Source organism: Elaeis guineensis, chromosome 15 (assembly GCF_000442705.2).
Source record: "Elaeis guineensis isolate ETL-2024a chromosome 15, EG11, whole genome shotgun sequence".
In the NCBI taxonomy this organism is placed as follows: domain Eukaryota; kingdom Viridiplantae; phylum Streptophyta; class Magnoliopsida; order Arecales; family Arecaceae; genus Elaeis; species Elaeis guineensis.
In genome coordinates, this window is record NC_026007.2 from 32,268,585 (window position 1) to 32,282,373 (window position 13,789).

The 13,789-nt window shown below is 36.7% G+C and overlaps 1 non-coding gene across 1 annotated transcript; it reads right to left on the bottom strand.

Annotated features, from left to right (window-relative positions):
• Positions 1-2,162: 2,162 nt before the first annotated feature.
• LOC140854195 (small nucleolar RNA R71) lies at positions 2,163-2,268 on the bottom strand. Its single transcript, XR_012137329.1, has one exon. It is a non-coding gene; the product is annotated as a small nucleolar RNA R71 (small nucleolar RNA).
• Between the last annotated feature and the right edge of the window lie 11,521 nt (positions 2,269-13,789).

The following is a 13,789-nucleotide window of genomic DNA, read 5'->3' on the forward strand; positions in this document are numbered from 1 at the left end:
ATGGCGGGTTCGCGGGGAGTTTGTGCTGGCGGACACAGTGGCGAACAGACGGACGCTCATGATAGCAGATGGATCTAAAAATTAAAGAAAAAAATATAATATCTGAAAATACTTCAAGAGGAAGAATTTATATTTTCTTTATTTGCTTGTGATCTTTCCATCTCATCCATCCATCTTTTAGTCCTAAGTATTTTCTTTAGTCCCACATCTGAAAACCATGTAAAACTCCTCCCTTCTAATACCTATAAAAAGGCTCTTGTACTCCCATTTGAGGAAGGCAAAAATTCTTTTAGAGCCTTGCATAGAGGAAGAGAAAGGGACTACTCCATGAGCAGCTAGGCTAGCAGTCTCGGGAGTGGAGAAGAAATTTTGTAACGACACAGAGTGGGTTGATTGTTCTAAACTTTTTTGTATTTCTTTATATGCAATAAAGATTACGCTTTTTATTTAAATTATCATGAGTTCTTTATTTGCTCTCTTTCATATGCTTTTATTTATGCTTTCCTGTTAGATTAATATTAGGAACAACTTTTACTTTTCGGAGATGCACCGTGATCTACGAGTACGGGGCGTGCCGAGGAAAGAAGAGTTGTTTACCTAGTACTTTTCGGAGATAAGCCATAATCTATAGGTACGGGGTGTGCCGAGGAAAAATAGATATTTTTTCTAAAATTAATCGCATCTATTTAATTAAAAAAAAAGAGATACAAATCTACTAGTACAAAATTAATTCAAAACTCTCGAGCTCTTTAATTTTTAATTACATCAATTTTTAGATAATTTATTTTCTAAATCAAAACAACGCTTCTTTCTTTTATTTTGCAATCTTAACTTAGCCCAAGGTCCCTGAGGATACGATCTCAACTCATCCTACCTACGTAGTGAGTACAGTTATTTTTGGTGCTATCAACGACTACGCATCAAATTTTAGCACCGTTGGCGGGGATCTTGGCACGATTGAATTAAAAAAAAAAAAACCACTGACATTTCATAACACTTAACTAAAATAGCGTAACCTCAAATATAAAAATTTTTAACTTTATTGGACACCTTGTTTCTTTGCATTGCATCTCCATAATTAACTTTAAGGGTGCAACCCAGTAACTAAGATAAGGTGGGGATTTGATCACCCTTCCTTGGCCCACAAATCACTCCCTTGCATTCGCATAACCTAGACCTTAATCTAAAATTAATTAGACGTTGACCCCTAAGAATTTCGAGCTCATTAGGACAAGTGACCTTGAGAGTTGAACCAGGTTAGACTTGGTCAGCTAGCTGGTGTCTAGGCAAGTGGTTTGCGGGATGACTGGACCCGAAGGAAGGTGGTTTTTAATTGGTTCCGTTCGCGGACCTGGCCAATTTAATTGGTATCTAAGGAAAGCAACGGGGGGGCTTCTGGGTCCTTACACTTATCTGGCCAGTTGGTTGGTCAAGCTCCGACTTGGAGGGCTTGAAGGCTAACTACAATTAGAAGCTGTCTAGAACTAGGGTAACTTTAGGATAGAGAGTCCACTGCGTGCTAACTTGATTGTAATTAAAATCTGACCACAACTAATTCTTCTATTAGTTTTAGGACTTCTTAGGATTTCTTCTTTAGAACTCTTTTCTCTCTTCTCCTCTCATCTTAATAAAAAAAAAAAAAAATCCTTAACAGACTAGGATAGTCCTACATAGACCTTTTAGTTGCATGTTAGGTCGACGATCACTAAAACCCGACTTGTAACCATTAGACGAAGAATTAGAAAAGACTCTTAGGACTATCCAAGTTAGAAACATGGCTGCACCTGGTGAGGCTAATCCTCCACGCTCATTGAAAGAATATTTCACTCCATCCTCGTATACCTACTCTCCATGCATTCAAGCACCTCCAGTAGATGCTACCCAATATGAGATTAAATCTAGTATTATTCAAATGTTGCCATCATTTTATGGACTTAGTAAAGAGGACCCATACAAACACTGGGATAAATTTCTTAAAATTTGTTCCACAGTAAAAATCCAAAACTTCTCCGATGATGCCCTTAGGTTGAAACTGTTTCCTTTCTCACTTAAGGACAAAGCCAAGCATTAGTTAAACTCCTTAGACTCTATAACCATTTCAACTTGGGATCATCTTCAGAGAGAATTTCTCAAGAAATACTTTCTAATTGAAAAAACAAATCAAATTAGAAAAACTATCATTAGTTTTTCCTAATTGGAGGGTGAACTTTTTCATGAGACATGGGAAAGGTTAAGGGACCTCATTCGTAAATGTCCACACCATGCTATCCTTAAATGGCAACTTTGTCAGTATTTTTATGATGGTCTATCGGAGAAACACCGACAAATGGTTGATGCATCATGTGGTGGGACATTCATGCTAAAGAGTGAGGATGAAGCCTGGCAGCTCTTTGAAACACTTAGTAAGAATTCCCTACATCATATGTCTGCCACCTCTAGAGAACAACCCATGCTTCAACAAAAAAGAAGTGGAATTTATCAGATTGGAAACGTCATAGATATCCATAGTAAGGTAGATGAACTGTCCCAAAAATTAGACCGTCTTCTAAATACTGGACAATCCCCGATTCCACCTAACCCAATCCAAGAAGTTTGTGCATTGTATGCAAGTCCGAACTATTTTGTTAGTGAATGCCCAATCGCACCTCAATTTTCTGAGTTTGTGCACGAGCAGGTTCAGCAAGCTCAAGTCCAACAAGCTCGCAGACCAAAAAATGATCTATATTCGAATACTTATAACCCCGGCTGGAGAAACCATCCAAATTTTTCCTGGAGACCACAACCAGTGGTTGGCCCTGCCGCACCTCGACCTCAATATCAGGACTCAACATATAGGTATGGACCATACCATCAATTTCAAAATGCTCCTCAACCGTCTACTACTGGTCACAGCTCAACTTTTAAGGAAAATGTTCTGAAAGCACTAGAACGATTAGAAGTCAACACTCAGATCCTTAACTCCCACACATAATCTATTGCTAAGCTAGAGACCCAAATAGGTCAACTAGCGACTGCATTCAGTAGGAGGGAAGGAGGAAAATTACTTAGCCAACTCGAGAGCAACCCAAGAGGGAAATTTGTGATTGAGAGCTTTAATACCCCAGAAGCTTTTTCTGAACATGCCAAATCAATCATAACTCTGAGATGTGGGAAGGTCATTGAACACACTAGTAAAACCAATGAGACCGACCCTAAACCTCTAACCGAAGCCAAATCACCCAAGAACAAGGAGGATCTTAAAATAGAGAATGAACCAACTGCACCGAAATCATCTTACTTGCCTAAAGCCCCATTTCTGGATACCCTGAAAGCCCCTATTCTTGCAGATAAGAAGGGAGGAAGACTCGACGAGATGTTGGAATTGTTTAAGCAAGTCCAAATTAATCTTCTCCTTCTAGACGCAATCAAACAGGTCCCTGCTTATGCCAAATTTTTAAAGAATTTGTGCACCCAAAAACGTAAATCTAGATCACAAATCCCAAAGAAAGTATGCCTCACTAAACAGGCTAGTTCTATCTTCCAGCATGCCACTCCTCCAAAGCTTAAGGACCCAAGAGCCCCCATCATTTCTTGTGTTATAGGAGATTATCACATTGAAAAAGTTCTTCTGGATTTAGGGGCAAGTGTGAATCTTTTATCTAGTTCGGTGTATGAACTTTTTAGATTCAGAGAACTGAAACCCACATCAGTCACACTGCAATTAGCCGACAGATCAATTAAGGAACCACGTGGAATGCTTGAGGATGTCTTGGTCAAGGTAGATGAGTTTTACTTTTCAATTGATTTTCTGGTTCTCGACATGGAACTAGGTGGCAATCCAAGACAAATTCCCATTATCTTAGGACGACCCTTCCTAGCTACGGCAAATGCATACATTAATTGTAAGACAGGAGTCATGGACGTATCGTTTGGGAATAAGAAACTGAGACTGAATGTGTTTGGTGCTTCTCAAGGACCATCAATGGATAGTTGCTTCGAAGTAGATATACTAGAAGACATTATAGAAGATGCAACACCCACAATTCTAGCACCAGACCCCTTAGATACTTGCTTGGCACACTTTGGAGTGTATGACTTTGAGGGATATATAAAAGAAGTTAACACCTTATTGGATACACCACATGATAAAACCACTCCTCCATGGACAATCAAGTATGAGCCATTGCCCACATTAGCCAGTACACCAATAGTCCCATCTTTAGAATCACCACCTACGTTAGAATTGAAACCCCTTTCTGTTACACTCAAGTATGTATTTCTAGGACCCAATGACACCCTCCCGGCAATCATTGCATCGGACTTGATCCCTAATCAGGAAGCACAATTAGTTGGTATTCTGAAGGAACACAAAGAGGCTATCGGTTGGTCTATTGCCGATTTAAAAGGAATTGACCTCTCCATTTGCATGCACCATATTCATTTTGAGGCAAATGCCAAACCCCATCGAGATATGTAGAAGAGATTGAACCCAAACATGCGTAAAGTAGTAAAGAAAGAGGTGGTAAAGTGGTTAGATGCTGGAATCATCTATCCCATATCCGATAGTAAATGGGTCAGTCCCACTCAAGTAGTACTTGAGAAATCAGGTATTACTGTGGTTGAGAATGAAGAAGGTGAACTGCTTCCCACTCGCATATCATCTGGATGGTGAGTATGCATAGATTATAGAAAACTAAATACCGTTACTAGGAAGGACCATTTTTCATTGCCCTTCATCGACCAAATTTTAGAACAGTTAGCAGGACAAAGTTTCTTCTATTTTCTTGATGGTTATTCAGGATACAATCAAGTACCTATATTTTCGGATGACCAAGAAAAGACTACCTTCACCTGCCCCTATGGCACCTTCGCTTTTCGGCGTATGCCATTCGGGCTCTGCAATGCACCCGCTACATTTCAACGGTGCATACTGGCCATTTTTTCGGGTATGGTGGATAAATGTCTTGAAGTTTTTATGGATGATTTTTTTGTGTTTGGAACCACCTTTGAGGATTGTCTCCATAATCTTTCCAAAGTTCTTAAACGGTGTATGGAGACAAATCTCATCCTAAGTTGGGAAAAGAGCCATTTCATGGTGCGGAAAGGAATTGTATTAGAACATATTATTTCTGAAAGAGGGATCGAGATAGATAAAGCCAAAGTTGAAGTCATTTCAAAACTACCACCCCCTACTTCGGTCCGACAAATACGATCCTTCTTAGGTCATGCCGGATTTTATAGACAAGCCATCAAAGACTTTAGCAAGATTTCAAGACCCCTGTGCAATCTGTTGGCCAAGGACACACCATTTGTCTTTGACGAAGACTGTTTGAAAGTATTCAACACATTACGAACAGCCCTGACAACAACACCCATAATAAAACCCCCTGACTGGTCCATTCCATTTGAGATTATGTGTGATGCCTCTGACTTTGCAATAGGTGTCGTCTTAGGCCAAAAAATTAATAAGGAGCCACATGTGATCTATTATACTAGCAAGACTCTTTTCGATGCCCAATTAAACTACACCACAACAGAAAAAGAGCTACTAGCAGTAGTGTTCGCCCTTAAAAAAATTTGCTCATATCTGTTAGGGTCTAAGGTTCTAGTTTACTCTGATCATGCGGCTCTGAAACATCTCCTCTCAAAAAAAGATACTAAACCACGTTTGATCAGATGGATCCTTCTTTTACAAGAATTTGATCTAAAAATCCGAGATAAGAAGGGTTCCGAGAATGGGGTAGCTGATCACATCTCCAGGATCTTAGTTGAACACACGATAGGCATAGATGAGGTTAAAAAGAAATTTCCTGATGAACAACTTTTTGCAATCTCCTCTAGCCATCCTCCATGGTTTGCCCATATTGTCAATTACTTGTCAACAGGACAAGTACCTTCTCACTGGACAAAACAAGAAAAGGATCGATTTTTCTCACAAATTAAATATTATTTTTGGGAGGAACCTGAACTATTCAAATACTGTCCTGACCAAGTTATTCGCCGTTGTGTCCCCGAGAGTGAATTCCAAAGCATTCTCACTTTTTGCCATTCTTCGGCATGTGGGGGACATTTTAGTGGAAGAAAAACTGCAGCAAAAGTACTACAGAGTGGGTTTTATTGGCCAATGCTTTTCAAGGGTGCACATGAATTTGGCCGAAGTTGTCTGCAATGTCAGCAAATAGAAAATTTATCCAAGAAGGATATGATGCCACTGACCCCCATTTTAGTAGTAGAAATCTTCGATGTTTGGGGGATTGATTTCATAGGACCTTTTTCAGCCTCATTTGGATTCGAATATATTCTGGTGGCAGTTGATTACGTGTTAAAATGGGTGGAGGCAATAGCTACACAGACTAATGATAATAAAGTTGTAACTAGTTTTATCCAACGAAATATCATTAGTCAATTTGGCTTCCCAAGGGTGATCATTAGTGATGGGGGGACTCATTTTACGAATAAATATTTTGAAGCACTTATAAAAAATATAATATTACACACAAAGTGGCCACACCATATCACCCCCAAACTAATGGTCAGGTAGAGGTGTCAAATAGGGAGATTAAACATATCCTAGAAAAGACGGTTAGGCCCGATAGAAAGGATTGGTCTCTTCGCTTAGATGATGCATTATGGGCTTACCGTACAACTTTTAAAACCCCTATCGGTATGTCACCCTACCGATTAGTTTATGGCAAAGCTTGCCATCTATCAGTTGAATTAGAACATCGTGCACTCTGGGCCATACGAATGTTTAATTTTAACATGAAGAATGCAGGTTCTAATCGAAGGTTGCAAATCAATGAACTGGAAGAACTTCGTAATGATGCATACGAGAGTTCACGAATTTATAAGGCTCAAACCAAAGTATTTCATGACAAATATATCTCTAGAAAATTGTTTGAGCTAAATCAAAAGGTATGGCTTTTCAATTCCAGGTTACGCCTTTTTCCCGATAAACTTCGATCCCGATGGGATGGACCTTTCATTGTCACACAAATATTCCCACATGGAGCAATTGAAATTTATGACCCCCAGAATGGCAATACATTTAAGGTAAACAGCCAACGTCTGAAGCCATATGTAGATGAAATTGCACATAAAGAACGAATCGACACCATCTACCTGTGTGATCCACTTTATAATGAATAATAAACTTGACGTCTGGCTGAAGACATAAAACTTAGCGCTTGTTGGGAGGCAACCCAATGATTTCATTTTTTTTTTTTTTACTTTACTACAGCTGCAGGAATTTAGAACAAGAGCCTATTAATCAATGAAGCTATCTTCAACTTTCGAAGCAAAATTATCCCAGGTGCACTCTCTCCTTTTATTTTCTTTGCTTTCCTACTCCATTGAGGACAATGTAGATTAAGTTGGGGGAGAAGGAAATTAATCAAATTCTTGAGTATGGTCAGAAATAATTAGTTTTGTGTATCCAAATTTTATTTTGATTAAGAGTCAATTAGGCATCCTAATCAATGAATGATTAACGATCAAGATAATTTTAGAGATACTGAGGAATAAATTATTAAGAAAATCTAATGAATGGTAGGGTTTAGACTAGACCAAATTTTAGGAGTGATGCTACAACCCTCTTCTTACTGATCTCTCAATAAAAAATCTACTTCATGAGAGATTGGGTGGAAAGATCGAGATATGCAAAAATTCTCCTTAAAATTTACTTTAAAAAAAATATATATATTAGTTTCCTACTGAGTAACCGGGCCCCTTCACCTAAGTAAGCATTGTGGTTCGCGTAAAAAGGTGGGCAATGTTTAAAAAAAAAATAGTGGATAATAAGGAGACTAAATTGTAAGAAGATAATAAACCTCTCTCACATTAAGTTAGAGGATTTAAAGAGTAAAGTGGGCAGTTGGTGAAAGAAAAGCTCTTGAAATTTCTTTAATTAATACTCAGCCACTAATTGGGTCAAATTGATAATCCAATGAAGTATCTCTTTAATGGTTGACCAGGTATCATCTATCTTTTGGAATGCCTAACCTAACTTTTTATTCAAGATCGAGTCGGTACACAATGCTAATATATCTATTTTACTCGAGGACGAGCAAAATTCAAGTTAGGGGGTGTGATAAACACTTAATTTAAGTCATTTAAAGCAAAAAAATATACTTAATTTATTTTATTTATTAAGAATTTAATGCTTCTTTTTATGTTTTACAGGAAAGGTGATCGCCGATACAGAGTCTGATTCACAGATTAAAAAGACTCAAGTTTGAAGAAAATTAGACTTAACACAAAATTAAAATAAAAGAAGGATGCATACGGTATTATAGAAAATGAAGATACTATGCAAGAAACCCAAAAAGGATACAGGCATCATTTTAAAGAAACAAAAGTTTTTTTTTGTAATTTTCTAATAAAAAAGGAGCGTAAGTGGTTTCCTAACAGCTAATGGATCCATGAAAGAAGATTGCGGGCGGGTGGCATTGCGGGCGCCCGGCATGGCGGGTTCGTAGGGAGTTTGTGCTAGCAGACACAGTGGCGAACAGACGGACGCTCATGATAGCAAATGGATCTGAAAATTAAAGAAAAAAATATAATACTTAAAAATACTTCAAGATGAAGAATTTATATTTTCTTTATCTGCTTGTGATCTTTCCATCTCATCCATCCATCTTTTAGTCCTAAGTATTTTCTTTAGTCCCACATCTGAAAACCATGTAAAACTCCTCCCTCCTAACACCTATAAAAAGGCTCTTGTACTCCTATTTGAGGAGGGCAGAAATTCTTCTAGAGCCTTGCATAGAGGAAGAGAAAGGGACTACTCCATGAGTAGCTAGGCTAGCAGTCTCGGAAGTGGAGAAGAAATTTTGTAATGACACAGAGTGGGTTTATTGTTCTAAACTTTCTTGTATTTCTTTATATGCAATAAAGATTATGCTTTTTATTTAAATCGTCATGAGTTCTTTATTTGCTCTCTTTCATATACTTTTATTTATGCTTTTCTGTTAGATTAATATTAGGAACAACTTTTACTTTCCGGAGACGCACCATGATCTACGGGTACGGGGCGTGCCGAGGAAAGAAAAGTTATTTACCTAGTACTTTTTGGAGACACACCGTGATCCATGGGTACGGGATGTACCGAGAAAAGATAGGTATTTTTTCTAAGATTAATCGTATCTATTTAATTAAAAAAAAAAAAAGAGATACAACTCTACTAGTGCAAAATTAATTCAAAACTCTCGAGCTCTTTATTTTCTAATTACATCAATTTTAAGATAATTTATTTTCTAAATCAAAATAATGCTTCTTTCTTTTATTTTGCAATCTCAACTTAGCCGAAGGTCCCTGAGGATACGATCTCGACTCATCCTACCTACGTAGTGAGTAGAGTTATTTTTGGTGCTATCAACGACTACGCATCAGATACCTATAGAGGCCAAGCACTTATATAGCTAAGGAAGAACCTACTCTCTTCCAGATCCAGATTTGAAGAAAAAAATTATGAAATAGATATGTGATTAGATCATATATTTAATTTCAGCATAAAATTCAGCATATGTTCAATTTCAGCATATGAAGTAGATTCTTATGTTGTATATTTTATGCATACATGACTAAAATTAAAAGATATTTTAATCTTTTATTTTACTACATTATTTAGAAAAAAAATTTGAAACATACATACATGCCCCGAAATGAAATTTGAACATGAGATCAAAGAGATGTATGCCTTAGTGGGAGTTTCTAACCTATCTCAAAAAAATAGCATAGTCTCACAATGGACTTTTTCTGGTGCACCTCAACTTAACAAGGTGTCGAGAGCAGGAATAAGACTCTATTCGATATAATCCGATCTATGATGAGCATCACTAATCTTCCTTTATTTTTTTTTAGAAATAAGCTTTACTTAATGAATAAGAGTTTCCTCTAAGTCTTTCCTATCATGTCGTATGAGATGTGGTGTAATAAGAATGTTCGGCCTATGTCAAGTGTTGACAGGAGACAAGTTAGAGGCTAGATCTATGAGACTCATTTTAGAGTATTCTAAGGGTTTTAAGAATACTTTCTTCCTAGAGGATCACAATATGATTGTGACCCGACATGCAATGCTCTTGGAAAATAGTTTGTCCAAGTTGAAAATAGTGAGAGAAAAATTGAGCTCAAAGAGAAAGTACAACGAGTTATAGAACTATTCATATTGAGTCAGTATATATAGTCCCTCCTTCATTTCATAATCTCCTATCCTACTGAAAGATACTTAAGTATTTTGACAGGGGACAAAGAAAAAATGTTCCTCAAAAGAGATAAGAAACATGAATTTGATGTGATCAAATATTCCTTGAGGAAAATATGTGTTTATAAAGGTCAGTAGGAGTATTGTCACGATCCTTGTATTATACATGGATGACATCCTCCTGATTAGGAAAGTTGTTCCTATGCTGACATTAGTTTAAAATTTGGTTATCTAAACAAATTCTCCATGAATGAATTCGAGAAGCATCCAAAAAAGATTTATGAGATAGATCTAGGTTTATGAGATAGACCTAAGGGGATGCTAAATCTTTCATAGAAAATGTGCATAGAGGAGGTGCTGAAAGGGTTCAGTATGGAAAACTCCAATAAGGGTTTCTATCCTTTAGGCATGAGACTGATCTCTCCAAGAAGATGTGTTTCAATATATTTGAGGAGATTCAGTATATAAGCAAGATCCCTTATGCTTCTGCTAAAGGGAGCCCCATATATATCTTACTATGCATACAATCCGATATAGTTCTTGCTGTGAGTGTCATGAGCATATGTCAGTTGAATCCAAGCAAAGAGCATTGGATAGCTGTGAAGAATATCTCTAAGTACTTGAGAAGTACTTAGGATATGTTCATGGTCTTTGGGAGGAGAAGAAAAATTGAGGATAAAAGGATTCACAATTCATACTTTAAGTCTCATGTTGATGGTAGAAAGTCTACATCAAGATGTATTTTCTTATACAATGGAGTTCAGTAAATTGAAAGAGTTCCAAACAACTAATCATTGCAGATTTTAGAAGCCAAGTATATCACTGCTTATGAGGTAGCTAAGGAAACATTCTGATTTGTTGAAGAACTAGGTGTAATATCATGAGATGACACAACACTATACTATGGTAATATAGGTGCTATAGCTCAAGCTAAGGAACCAAAGTCTCATCAAAGTTCTTAGTACATAAGAGTGATGATTCAAGACTATTCTGAAAAGTATGACTTCAAGGATCAGAGTAGACCCTATGAAAATATGGCAGGCCCACTGACTAAAGGATTTAGCCAGTCAGGACTAAAGCATATCTTGAGAAGATAGGGCTTAGATTTATGACTAATTGGCTTTAATGTAAGTGAGAGATTGTTGGATGTATGCCTTAGAAGCCAATCAGACCGATACATTAATTCTTTCTAGGATAAAATTTTATACTTGATCAAATTAATTAGGACAGTTAATTTCATTCATGTAGTGTATGTGTCTATGAATCATCTAAAAAATTAATAAGATGATGACACATATTCTCAACAATTGAAAATTTGAGGTATATATCATTAATGGTTAATTCTCAAATTGCTCCTGATTGAAGGATCATCATGGGGATGGTGATTGATCTGATAAGATTGGTGCACGCATCGCTTCCCTTAGGATAGATGAGTCTCGAGTCTACAATGTGGAAACACTAAAGTGAGAGTGCAGGTGGTTGTTAGAGAACAATGGTATCCAGCATGACCAATACGAGCAGTTACTTGGATATCTATGTTGGGAATTGTATCCCAAAGCCAATCATCAGTCTGTTAACGGTTGTGCTTATCATTGTAATTGTATATGAATTACTGAATTAATAAATATTATTTAGTTTTTTCATTACTATATACATCTCATTTTAAACTTCTGTTATGTGATGAAGTCCCTAAGACTATTTGATTCGATATAGGAGGATATATCGTTTAGTCCTTAAACCTTAAGTTTATGACCAAATAATATACTATTATTAGGATGATAGCTATATCAAGTATAGATCGTTGTGTGCCATGTCATTGGTTGTCCACTTAACCAAGGAGTGTGGAGACACTGGCATGGTATGCAAATAAGATGTAGGAGTACATCTTACTGAACATGACCAATTGTTGAGCACTCTACTATCAAGAGTAGCTCGCGAAGGATATGGGTATAAGTGTGCCTCCGACCTGAGATCACCACAGTAACTTGCAAGCAACTCACTATGCTTTGGTACTGAACTACCTGAATTTTTAATTCAGTGATGAAAGATTTTTGGGCATAGTCAAGTAGTCAGTGTATGAATTAAGATATAATTGACCCCTTAGAATAAGTAGGAGTTAATATATCAATGTGTTTCAATTGGATAAAACTTTGGCTGGGTTAATTCATATGATGGATTTTGAAAATTGAAATACAATGTGGATGACCATATCAGGGTTGGCAGTTAAATCCTAGGTCACCTTAAGCACTTGGATCCAAGGGATGAATTATATGATAACCATATGCCAATAGGTTTTTGAATGATGCTTTGCAATCTTTTGACCTATCCGGACGTCGGGTATCATTGCTAGATGGTCACTTTGATTGGTATAGAAAGATTATTCTCATACTATCGGCTTATATTTGAACCTATGGGATCACACTCAAAAGAAGTTTTTGACTGATCATATGACTGATCAACGATTAAGAATCGTTCTAGGGTAAAACAGTCAATTCGATTGATGATTAACCCTATGCAAAAGTTACAATAAATCAATTCATAAATTATTGATAAATTTGAGAGGATTGATTAGTAATTAGATTGTTAATTAATTCAATTTGGTTGAACATTGAGGTTTGGATCGAATCTAATTGAATTGGATTCAATTTGGTTTGACCCGATTAGGTTATGAGATGACCTAATCACTAAGGGTGTTCGATTCCTGATATGATCAGGACTTGAGCTCGATTAATTTTTGATTTGATTAGGATTTGATCAAAACTATTTGCTACCTAATTAGATTAAGTTTAATGGTCCAAATGGATTTAACCTAATTTGGTTGAATCAAGAATATAATTGGATGAGAAAGATAATTCGAATTTGAATCCCTTGCACCTCCTTTATCTGCGCCCTCTTATTCTTCACATGAGAAATATTTTATGTGATTTTTTTTATATCTAGAAGCCTTTCTCATATCCTCATTTGAGTTCATAAGATAAGGATGAAGTTTGGTTCAAAATTTAATTCAAATTTTATTTGAATTGGTGATAAGGATCAACCAACACTTAAATTTGAATCGAAACTAACTTATTCTTATCCTTATCTTCTATGGAATGCCAACCTTAAAAGGAGATCAATTTTGTGTGAGATTTGAAGTGATTTGTGGCATGAAAAATCTGAGAGAGGGGACATAAAAGGTTGAAAGTGGGTTGGGTTTTCGTGCGTGAGAAACAGATGAAGTATTCTTGCTCTCAGGCGTGAGCTGTAGGTGAAGGGAAAAACTGGCTTTTTCCTTATAGGATCTTCCAGATCTAATGAGATCTGGGGTAGAATATTTCAAAAAAAAATTATCCTATGATATTTAAGATCTAAAATCTATTAGATCTAATTTCTATTATTGATATTAAATCTAAAATTAAATCTAAAATCATGAGGAATAGAGAAATACCTCTAGGGTAACTAGATTACCCTGTAGATGATCGCAGCAATGCCCGGGGTTCTAAAATGCCACGCAGTCGCTTGGCCTCTACCGATATCCACTCAAGTAGGATCTGGATTATCTTCTCCTCACAAATCTTTTCTCCAAAAATCAGATCTGGATCTGATCTGAAAGATCTTCAAAAGATCTTC